We start from the raw sequence: 12,089 nt of genomic DNA, 5'->3' as shown, positions 1-12,089 counted from the left end.
TCAACCAGTTGTGCACCCACCTTATAGTAATTTAGTCTAGACCATTTAGTCTAATTTAGTCTAGACCACATTTGCCTAGTTTACTTAGGAGAATTGACACAGTTCCATGTGACAAAGTCTTACTAAAATCAAGGGGTATATCACATCTACTGCTTCCCCCCATCCACTATGTTAGTAATCCTATCAAAGGATATTAAGTTAGTTTGGCATGATTTGTTCTTGATAATCCATGCTGACTATTCTTTATAACCTTATTATCCTCCAGGTGCTTATAAACTGATTAATAATTTGTTCCATATCTTCCCAAGTATTGAAGTTAGGCTGACTGATCTATCATTCCCCAGTTCCTCCTTTTTTCCCCCCTTTTTAAATATAGGTACTATGTTTACCCTTCTCCAGTTTTCTGGGACCTCTCCCATCCTGTAGGGATTCTCAGAGATAATGCTAATGGCTCTGAGATTGCTTCAGCTAATGCCTTAAGTACCTTAGGATGAAGTTCATTAGGCCCTGCTGCCTTGACTACAACAAACTTATCTAAATATTCTTTGACCTGTTCTTTCCCTATTTTGGCTTGCATTCCTTCCCCCTGGTTGTTAATATTAATTGTGTTGTGTATCTGGTTATCATTAACCTTTTTAGTGAAGACTGAAGCAAAACAGACATTAAACACCTCACCTTCCTTGATTTCTTCAGTTATTAGCTATCCTTCCCTGCTGAGTAGAAGACATACTCTTTCTTTCATCTTTCTCTTGCTCCTAATGTATTTAAAGAACCTCTTCTTATTACCTTTTATATCCCTTGCCAGGTATAACTCATTTTGTGCCTTAGCCTTTCTGATTTTGTCCCTACATACCTGTGCTGTTCTTTTATTCTCCTTATCAATTTAATGGTTATTTCTTCTTTTTGTAGGATTCAGTTTTGATTTTTAGGTAATTGAAGAGCTCCTGATGGAGCCATATTAGCCTCTTACTATTCTTCCTATTTTTCCTTTGCATTGGAATACTTTGCAGCTGTGCCTTTAATATTGTCTCCTTGAGGAACTGCCAGTTCTCCTGAACTCCTTTTCCCCTTAGATTTTCTTCCCATGTGACCTCAGCCACCGGTGTAGAGTTTAACATCTGCTTTTTGTTTCTAAAGTATAATATCTTCATTCTGCTGCTCTCACTCCTTCCTTTCCTTATAAGGATGAAATCTATCCTTTCATGATCACTAGCACCCAAATTATCTTTCACCTTCAGATTTGCTACTAATTCCTCCCTGTTGGTTAGAATCAAGCCTAAAATGACCTCCTAGTTACTTCCTCCACTTTCTGGAACAAAAAGTTGTCCCCTAGCCCAGGGTGCTGCTGGAGAAGCTCTTTATCAGCTCCTGCTACTCCAGCTCCAATCCATTCTTCCTGATTGGGGCTGGGTGAACCACTCTGTGTTTGCCTAGTAACAGACTACACCTGCCAGCCCCATTAGCAGGAGCTATAAGGCTGGAAGGAAGGGGAGGGAGCAGAGACTAAGAGGGGGTAGTAAGGCTCAGAGGGAGTAGAAGCCTCCTAGTCTGTTACTGGCCAAGCCTGTGGGAGACCAAGCTGTTGTAAAATTTGTATATAGTTGGAAACTGGTAGGGGGAGACTGATCGTGAATAAACAGAGGTGTTGCACCAGACTGAAGTATCCCTGGCTCATGAAGAAGAGGGGCCAAATCCAGAGGGGCATGGCGTGTACCCTGTTATATCCCTAATATAAGAACTTATTGCAAATTTTGTGTTTTACTATATTACTTTATCAGTCATGAGTCCACTGATGTCCCCCCACAAATCACAAGATTGGCTTAAAAATCATGAGGGTGTTTTTTTTTTAAACTACATTTCAGGTTCTTTTCCCTTGCTTTTTGGTTTCTGAGCCTTTAGGTTGAACTGGGTCACATTTTCCAAGTTTTCTGTGAAACCACCAGGACTAGCAACCATAGTTGTGGTTTTTTGTTTGTTTTTTTTAAGAGGAAAGCTAAGATTCTCATGCAATCACATGATTCTAGCAACTGGGGCTTTAAGAAAAACACCATTTGGCACAAAACTCATGAGACCATTTCAAGAGCTGCCAACATTGGTGGGCCAGATCAATGGTCCATCTAATCTAGTGTCCTGTCTCTGATAGTAGCCAGCCCAAGTTGCTTTAGAGGAAGATGCAAGAAACCCCATAATAGGCAGATGTGGGATAATCTAGACTCTCCTGCAAAAGGGCTCATCCTAATCCTTAATAGTGTCTTAATAGTGCAGATTATGGCCCTGATTGAGCAAAGTATACAATCATGTACTCAACTTCAAGTACATGAGTTGCCTTAGGAAGTAGAGTGAAAGTAAGGACCTTCACAGTTAAAGCTCCTTGTAACCTCAGTGGATGTAACATTTGACTGCATATTTGAGGTTTCTTTCATGTCACACTCTCAGATATTAGAAGGGTTTTAAATTTTCAAATTTCACTCAATTTGGGGCTTCATGATGAACTTGGAACATGTTAAATTTCAATACATGTTGGCTGAATTCAGATGAGTTTTATATCCCACCAGCCATTGAACAGCCCCAACCTCCTCCTTTCTCTTTAAACTAGAGAAGATTGAAAACAGGATAAACTATGCTGCAAACAATATTAGTGATTTTTTTCTTCCTTTTTGGGGTGTGTCTGATGAAATTAAGATGAAACATTTTTTGTCAAGATTAAAACCAAAATTCAACCATCCCAACAGATGGTCAAAGGCAGGGTTGGGAGGTATGGTATGGTGGAATTCATTCCAATTACACCCCAAACAATTTCTTGTACGTGGGGCAGTCATTCAAATTTGAAATTTTGACAAAAAAATTTCATCGCATTCTTGAATTGTGACCGTTTTTGATCATCCATACTTTGTACTTCTTGGTAGGGGAGAGCCCTGGTAACCTCCCCTCTTCATCTTCTCACTAGCATCTTCATCTACTGGTACCTTAAGTGACGGGATTATAGTTTTGTTCTGGGTTTGTACAGCATCTAGTACAATGGACTGATCCACAATGCGGTCTCCTAGCTGCTACTGCAATTCTACTAGTAATAATAAATAATAATAGGAGTACAGCTGGCAGTCTTTGAATGGGGTGGGGAATTGGGAAGGTGAAGGGGGCTGAGCCTGGAATAGTGATGAATATCGCCTGGCTCTTGGGAGAGCTGGGCAAAGGGTCAGACAGTTTTGCCTTAGAGGTGCCAGTGTGTACACATTTATCTTTCACTGAGGAGCACCTCAGTGGGCTCTTTTGAGGCAGGGAGCTGCAGTGAGCAGACACCTGCTCAGTAAGCATTGACCAGCCCCTCTGCTTGCTTGTGTAACCTTTCCTAACAATGAGGTTTTCTAACACCCAGAGCCTTCAAGCAGGGCTGGGGGAGGCTGAACCAGTTTGTGGATCTTGGCAAAGGCTGCACATCTTCTGTAGGCACTCAAAAAAAGACCGGCACCTCTACAGTGGATCACACACAGGTACATGCTGTAGGCGTCATAGACTGTGGCTCTTTCTCTCAGGGATGTTACAAATTCCACTGGTCATTTGTCATAAAGTGAAGGCTAACCACCTTTAAATCCCTCCTGGCAAGAGGAAAAACCCTTTCACCTGTAAAGGGTTAAGAAGCTAAGATAACCTCGCTGGCACCTGACCAAAATGACCAATGAGGAGACAAGATACTTTCAAAGCTGCGGGGGGAGAAACAAAGGTTCTCTCTGTCTGTGTGTTGCTTTTGCCAGGACCAGAGCAGGAATGCAGGTCAGAACTCCTGTAAAGAGTTAATAAGCAATCTAGTTAGATATGCGTTAGATTCTGTTTTGTTTAAATGGCTGATAAAATAAATTGTGCTGAATGGAATGTATATTCCTGTTTTTGTGTCTTTTTTGTAACTTAAGGTTTTGCCTAGAGGGATTCTCTATGTTTTGAATCTGATTACCCTGTAAGGTATTTACCATCCTGATTTTACAGAGGTGATTCTTTTACTTTTTCTTCCATTAAAATTCTTCTTTTAAGAACCTGATTGCTTTTTCATTGTTGTTAAGATGCAAGGGTTTGGGTCTGTGTTCACCTATGCAAATTGGTGAGGATTTTTATCAAGCCTTCCCCAGGAAAGGGGGTGTAGGGTTTGGGAGGATTTTGTGGGGAAAGATGTTTCCAAGCAGGCTCTTTCCCTGTTATATATTTGTTAGATGCTTGGTGGTGGCAGCAATAAAGTCTAAGGGAAAAAGGAAAATAGTTTGTACCTTGGGGAAGTTTCAACCTAAGCTCGTAAAAATAAGCTTAGGAGGTTTTCATGCAGGTCCCCACATCTGTACCCTAGAGTTCAGAGTGGGGAAGGAACCTTGACACCATGTCAGAGGAGTCTGCAAGCTTCTCACTCCCAAATACTCGCCTCAAGGAACCCCCAGGCTGCACCAGATGTGTGTGTTTTCTGAGCCCTATGTTGCTACTGGAACTCACAGCCTGACTCAGCTGCAGCACAAGAGCTTGTAATGTAGGTGATGGGAACTCCAGCTATTTCTTTCTTGCAGGTGACAAGATCTGTGGATGCACTTGCATTGCTTGGATGGGAAATCATAGGGATTCATTTGGTCCAATACCCACAATACGTGCCATGGAAGATAGAATAGATGTAGAAATATCACCTCTAATAGCTAAAGGCTAGATTTTAACTAGGGCTATTGCCCATTAATTGCCCATGCAAGGCACTAATAGGGAGTAAGAACCCCCTTTATTCTCCTAAACTGGCTACTTGGATTTAAGATTCAGGAGTCATTACTTGCTCACTTCCTCCCGTTCAGAAGCAGGTGGTTGGGGAGGGCTGGGAAAGGAAAAATCTTGGCTTTGTATTCTTTCCTCATTGGCTAATGTAACAAATCCATTAATGCTGGAGAACCCAATGCACAGCTACAGACTAGGGACTGAATGGCTAGGCAGCAGTTCTGCGGAAAAGGACCTAGGGGTGACAGTGGACGAGAAGCTGGATATGAGTCAGCAGTGTGCCCTTGTTGCCAAGAAGGCCAATGGCATTTTGGGATGTATAAGTAGGGGCATAGCAAGCAGATCGAGGGACGTGATCGTCCCCCTCTATTCGACATTGGTGAGGCCTCATCTGGAGTACTGTGTCCAGTTTTGGGCCCCACACTACAAGAAGGATGTGGATAAATTGGAAAGAGTCCAGCGAAGGGCAACAAAAATGATTAGGGGTCTGGAACACATGACTTATGAGGAGAGGCTGAGGGAACTGGGATTGTTTAGTCTGCGGAAGAGAAGAATGAGGGGGGATTTGATAGCTGCTTTCAACTACCTGAGAGGTGGTTCCAGAGAGGATGGTTCTAGACTATTCTCAGTGGTGGAAGAGGACAGGACAAGGAGTAATGGTTTCAAGTTGCAGTGGGGGAGGTTTAGGTTGGATATTAGGAAAAACTTTTTCACTAGGAGGGTGGTGAAACACTGGAATGCGTTGCCTAGGGAGGTGGTGGAATCTCCTTCCTTAGAAGTTTTTAAGGTCAGGCTTGACAAAGCCCTGGCTGGGATGATTTAATTGGGGATGGGTCCTGCTTTTGAGCAGGGGGTTGGACTAGATGACCTACTGAGGTCCCTTCCAACCCTGATATTCTATGATTCTATGATTCTATGGAGGGGTGGAGTAGTTATTTACTGCTAATACAGGCCAGCAGTAAAGTACTCTTCCCCTCAGTAGCAAGGAAAAAGCACGAAGGGAATTATGACAGATAGGCATGACTCTGAGGGTATGTCTACACTATGAAATTAGGTCAATTTTTATAGAAGTTGATTTTTTGGAACAGATTTTGTACAGTCGATTGCGTGTGTCCCCACTAAGCGGAGTAAGTTGGCGGAGTGCGTCCCCAGTACCGTGGCTAGCGTTGACTTTCGGAGTGGTGCACCGTGGGTCGCTATCCCACAGTTCCCGCAGACTCCACTGCCCATTGGAATTCTGTGTTGAGCTCCCAATGCCTGATAGGGCAAAAACATTGTTGCAGGTGGTTTTGTGTACATGTCATCAGTCGCACCTCCCTCCGTGAAAGCAATGGCAGACAATTGTTTCACGGCTTTTTTCCTGGGTTAACCGCTCAGACACCATAGCACTGCAAGCGGGAGCCTGCTCAGCTCATCGTCACCGTTGCTGTTGTGGGCAAGTCTACTGTATGGGCTGCTGTGATCCAAGTAGCCAATGCAATTATTGATGTTCTGTTATCAAGGGTAGTGACTCTGGGAAATGTGCGGGTTTTAGATTTTAGGTGCATCATATTCCTGTCCTTTGTCACTGGTCAAGAAGTCTTGCAGCCATACATTCTGCAGGTAACAGCTCCAGCGCTCCTGCTCGTTTGCCTTGGCCACACAGCAGCTGCTCCTGGGTACCTTCTCATCAATGGTGAACGGCTCCACCGCTTCCGCTGTAACTCTGCTATCCTGATTTGCGGCAACTCTGCAGGAGATGGTGCAGTAGGACTGCTAGCCGTCCTCATCAATGGTGTTTTGCTCGCTCCACCGCTTCCGCTGCAACTCTGCTATCCTGCTCTCCTGCGAGCTGGAGGCTTCTGCCTCAGGCTGCTCTCCCAGCCGGCAGCACCGTGCAGTTGCACCTACCCCAGCCTACCCCTTGCTCCCATGGCTCATGAAGCCTGACAGTAGTAAGGAGCAGTTCAACTATAGCCTGAGCAAGCGCAGAATGAGGTAGAATGTGCCTTTGGATGTTTAAAAGCTCACTGGTGCTGTTGGTCAGACCTCAGCGCAACCAACATTCCCATTGTTATTGCTCCTTGCTGTGTACTCCATAATATCTGTGAGAGTAGGGTGGAGACATTTATGGCAGGGTGGGAGGTTGAGGCAAATCGCCTGGCGTCCGATTTTGAGCAGCCAGACACCCATTAGAAGAGCACAGCAAGGTATGCAGAGACTTTGAAAACCAGTTTCATGACTGGCCAGGCTATGGTGTGACAGTTGTGTGTGTTTCTCCTTGATGCACAGCCCCCCTTTGTTTTTAATTCCCTGCAAGCCAACCGCCCTCCCCCCTTCGAAATAAAGTAACTATTGTTTTGAAACCATGCATTCTTTCTTTCTTAATTTAAAAAAATTGAGATAACGGACAAGGTAGCCATGGTTTTGGGTACATGTCGTCAGTGACCCCTCTCTCTGTGAAGCAATGGCAGACAATAATTTCTCGCCCATTTTCCTGGATTGCCCGCGCATACACCATAGCACTGCAAGCAGGAGCCCACTCAGATCACCGTTGCAGTTGTGAGCATTGTAAACACCTCGCGCTTGCCCTTGGAGATTTTGGCATATATATTGGCATTACGTTTTTTGGAACGAAGTTCCAATAGCATGGATTCATCTCCCCATACAGCAATCAGATCCAGTTCCTCCTGTTCGGTCCATGCTGGAGCTCTTTTGTGATTCTGGGATGGCATGGTCACCTGTGCCGATGAGCTCGCCACACTGGCCAAAGAGGAAATGAAAATCAAAAGTTCCTGGGGCTTTTCCTGTGTACCTGGCTAGTGCATCTGAGTTGAAAGCGCTGTCCAGAGTGGTCACAATGGAGCACTCTGGGATAGCTCCCGGAGGCCAATAGCATTGAATTGTGTCTACGCTACCCCAAATCCAACTCAGCGATGTTGTTTTTAGCACTAATCCCCTCGTCGGGGAGGAGTACAAAAATCGATTTTAAGAGCCCTTTAAGTTGACCAAAATGGCTTCTTTGTGTGGACGGGTGCAGGGTTAAATCGACCTAATGCTGCTAAATTCGACCTAAACTTGTAGTGTAGACCAGGGCTCAGTCACAGGGTGAAATCCTGGCCTGACTGAGGTAAAAGGCAAGGCTCCCATTGGTTTCACTGGAGCAAAGATTTCACCTATCATGCCTCGTGGGACTTCTCCTAGCATGACGCAGTTCATGGAAAACCCCTTGCTATAGATTGTGGCTAAAGGTACAAGCCAGATCTAAAAAAACAATGAATTTTCCACAAGTAAAAAAACTTCTTAAGGGTCCATAACTCACAGCTGACTTGTCTGGCTCACTTCAAGCTGGGGAGGTGGCGGAGGGGGACATTGTAATTCTATTTTGGATAGATCCCAAAAATTGAGCGGGCGGAGGGTGGAGGCATGGCTGAAATTCTGGGAGCATGGGATTCGTCTAAATGAGGCTGATCATGGTAAATACCTTACAATTGTAGCTACAGAGTTATTACCATGGCTCCAGAATGTCTGAAAGGGCATTTTATGTGTCACCTAATCCACAGTCCTTTCTGCCCTGCCCAACAAATCACACTGAAATAAAAGTAATGACATGATAACAGTAACAAGGTCCATTTTTCTAAAAGGGAATCTTTATCGGTTCATTTGTATTCTGCTCCTGCCTCTGACTCTTCCAAAGGACCAGCCCAAAGGCAGCAAAGAGGCAATAGCCAAGGAGCAGCCAAAAAAGTCATGAAATGATCTATGTAATGTTTCATGTCAGTAACTGGAATTATTTTGCATAGTGCTACTGTTCTGGCCCATTGACAGCATGATTTAATGTTGCAGTTGCTTGGTGTTGACATGACAACTGTAGAATATGTCGTAAATATCCTAGTAGTGGACATGAATGGTATGTTTACATTGTGTGTGTTGTATTGCATGACATGTGGCCACACTATTACCCTTTCCAGTTGGCAAGGCCTGGGGGCTGGGAGTTTTTAAAACTTACTTATTTTTGTTTTGGTTTTATAAGCATTTTTATGGCACTTATCACTGTAGTATCCGAGCATCTCACACAGGTTAATGAATGAATTGGCTGAAATGACTTTCAACCAGTTTTCAGAACAGTTTAGTCCAATATGCGGTTAAATTGCTGGAGAAATGAAGCCAAATATTTTCTTAAGGGGAAAAAAATCTTCAGTGGAAAACAGGCTTTTAAATGTGGACAGTTATTCATTAAATTAAGGGCCTAATCCAAAACTGATTGAAGTCAATGGGAGTTTTTCCATTGACTTCAATGGGTTTTGAATCAGGTTTTTAGTGGAAACAGTGAGTCAAACACTGTTCTCTGATAATGCTCCTGGAAATCCAGTTGAGGTCACTAGGCCAGATTATATTCTCAGTAACACTGGTGCAAACCTAAAGTAATTGCATGGCAATCAATGAACTTCAGGGATGTAAGTCTGGAGTTAAGTGAGTTGATCTTAGTTTTCCAATCAGTAGGTGCAGGTCAGTTGGATTAGATGTATTTTCCAAGGCTACGGGTAAAAAGGAGGTATTTACACAATAAAAGAAAAGGAAAAAAAGGTACTGTATTTGCACACTTTGAGATTGGATCGTCTCCCACTGTTACAGATGTAGCTAACCCGTAGAACCACTCTGGGGGCTGTCCTAGGGCTCCTGTACCAGACAGACCTTCCTCAGATCCCAGAATAATAGGGTTTACCCGGCCTTTGCATCAGTATAACATTGGGGCAGGTTTTGACACAAAATGCATTCCTGAAGCATGAGCTTCAACTCTGTACAGAAAACAAGTGCCAGGTCGCGGCACCACTTAAGTGCTCCCCCACCTCACGCACACACTTTTGAGGGTTTCAATGGGACTTAAGTGTGTACTGGCCTCCTGCTAGCCTCTGAAGTTCACCCACACTAAATAATGAACTTGAGCAACAGCCAAAATGGATGCATCACGGTCTGTTTTCCCATTTGACCTTCACTTCTGCTTTCTTTGGACCACACTGTAACTACTGTTTGTGTACCAAAGACCAAATTCTACCCTCTAAAAACAATCTCCTATTTCAAAATTATATCCCTAAAAGCTCTTGCACCAGCTGGGAATTGCCAGAGGACAGCAATACTCTGATCATATTCCTTTCTCTGGGGACCCATACCCCTTCTCTGGGTACACAGCTGGGCATTCCTCTATGCAGGGGCATTGTCAACTGGGCACTTACATCAATTTTACGGCCCAGAGCACAACAAAGGGGCCATAATTTGGTTCAGGATCAGGCCCATTATGCTCTTCCTGGCCTGTAACTCTTCAAATACTGTCTCTGTCCTAGAACGACTTATGGATTGGGAAAACAGGTTATAGTAATTTAGATACAATATCTTAAGTAGGCAATGGATCAAGCCCTTTGGAGGTACTTAGGTCTTGTACTGGATTGCTGCAGAGAGGTGGGTAGAAACTGGACCTGATCCAAAGACTATTGAAGTTAATGGCCCAAGGAAGTCAGTGAAAACATTCCCCACTGATGTTGTTGGGTTTGGATCTGCCCATGATACCCAAAGGAATTACATTTTTTAATCTATCTATTCACACATTTCCCCCCCCCCCATCATGTTCTAATCTGAACAATTCTTAAGCATTTAAAAAATGAATCAACAACAATTTATCTTTTACTTCCTTCCCAGGCTGCAGAAGAAATATCTTGGTTAGTTTATTGAGCTTAGGTTTGCTTGGTTAGCTAGGGTGTGTGCATGTAGGCTTCACTGACTGAAGCCTAAACTGAAGAAGAATGGGTCTGTATAAATTAACAGGGCAGAGGAAAGACCTAGCTGAATTGATAGAGCTGGCATTTCAATTCTCAGTTCAATCTACAGTGGTGGAGAAGGATAGTGGGTTACCAGTTTGGACTGAGGTGGACATTAGATAACCCCCAAGGAAATTGTGCCCTGACTTGCCAGAGGCAGCAGAGTCTAGTGGATTTGGCACTCGATTAGCGGTCAGGAGCCCTACGTTCATTCCCGCTTCAGCCACTGAATGTCTGCATAACACCGGGCAAATCTCTTCACCTCTCTGTTCACCCTCTCATTTTTTGTCTGCCTTGCCTGGGTTAAACAAGGAGGGTGTCTTACTATGTGCATCTGTAGCATCTAGCACAATGGGGCCCCAATCTCAGCTGGGGTCTTTAGATCTTCCTATTGTGCATATCAATAGAATAAACTTGCTGATCAGGCTGAAGTTGTTACACAAAACAGAGCTGAGTGACGGAGGGTTATGCCAGAATTAAAGGAGGTCCTATTTTATGGACGGAGCGTTGAACTGGTGGAAATGTCTTTTAATAGGAGCAACTGACTGTCCTCAGGGAGTCGGGGGGGAGTCAGAGGTATTTTTTTCACAATCATCCTTTTCTTCCTAAACATGTTTAAATGTTTATCTTGTTAGTGTTAAAGACCCCCTTGTGCTACCGTAGATACGTACCCGGTATGTATTGACAGTCACAAAATCAGTTACTATTGCTCTAAATTTTCTGAATAGAGGGGATTTGCTACACTTTAAACACAGAGTACCTCCAGTACGGCCAGCGGGACTGACTCTGTTCCCAGGACTGGAGTAACCCCCATTGGTTTCAGTGGGAGTTACTCCCTCCTGCAGCAGGGGAATCAGCCTGAGTGGAGTGATGCCAGCGTACGGGAGGGGAGAATCTGTACCTTGCACAGTGGCTCTTGCAGGGCGACATGCTGGCGTCTACGGTGTATAATCCCACAAACGTGTAATAAAACTGGTCCAGTGACATGGGGTCCTAGATCCTTTTTTAAGGGGTAAAATACAGATCTCCATGAGAAACTGCATCAGCTCTGAACGAGCAGTTAGAATCAAATGAGTGAAACGGGGTAAGATTTTCACCTCACTGCTGGCCCTTTTACACAGGGTAGAAGGGCCAGAATGGTGTAAAGGGGCCCCACAGGCCCTGGATCTGACCACAGAAATGCGCGGTGCAGGATCTCAGGCAGACGGCCACAGACTAATCTTCGAGGGCCTCCCTGCCCCATGTATAAGTCTGGGGGACAGGACGGGTGGGGCATAGCTGCAGCACACAGCACCACATTGATTCTGGGCAGTGCTGCTGGCCACAGGAAGCTGGGAACAGGCTGCTGTAATTTAGAGAGGCCGCCAGGGCTGTCTAAAAGGTAGGCTGGGGGTGCCTCCTCCAGCCCCCTGGAGCAGCCTAGGATTGGGAGGCCACAAAGGTGACTCAAAGCCCTCCTAACCTCCTTTCTCCTGGGCTACCTGTTCTGGAGTGCACCCCTAGGAGGCCCAGCATAGAACTTCACCCAGAGTTTGCTACGGCCTGAAGGCTTTGGATCTGGGC

The sequence above is a fragment of the Lepidochelys kempii genome, chromosome 3 (assembly GCF_965140265.1).
Source record: "Lepidochelys kempii isolate rLepKem1 chromosome 3, rLepKem1.hap2, whole genome shotgun sequence".
In the NCBI taxonomy this organism is placed as follows: Eukaryota; Metazoa; Chordata; order Testudines; family Cheloniidae; genus Lepidochelys; species Lepidochelys kempii.
This window is presented reverse-complemented; position numbering follows the sequence as displayed.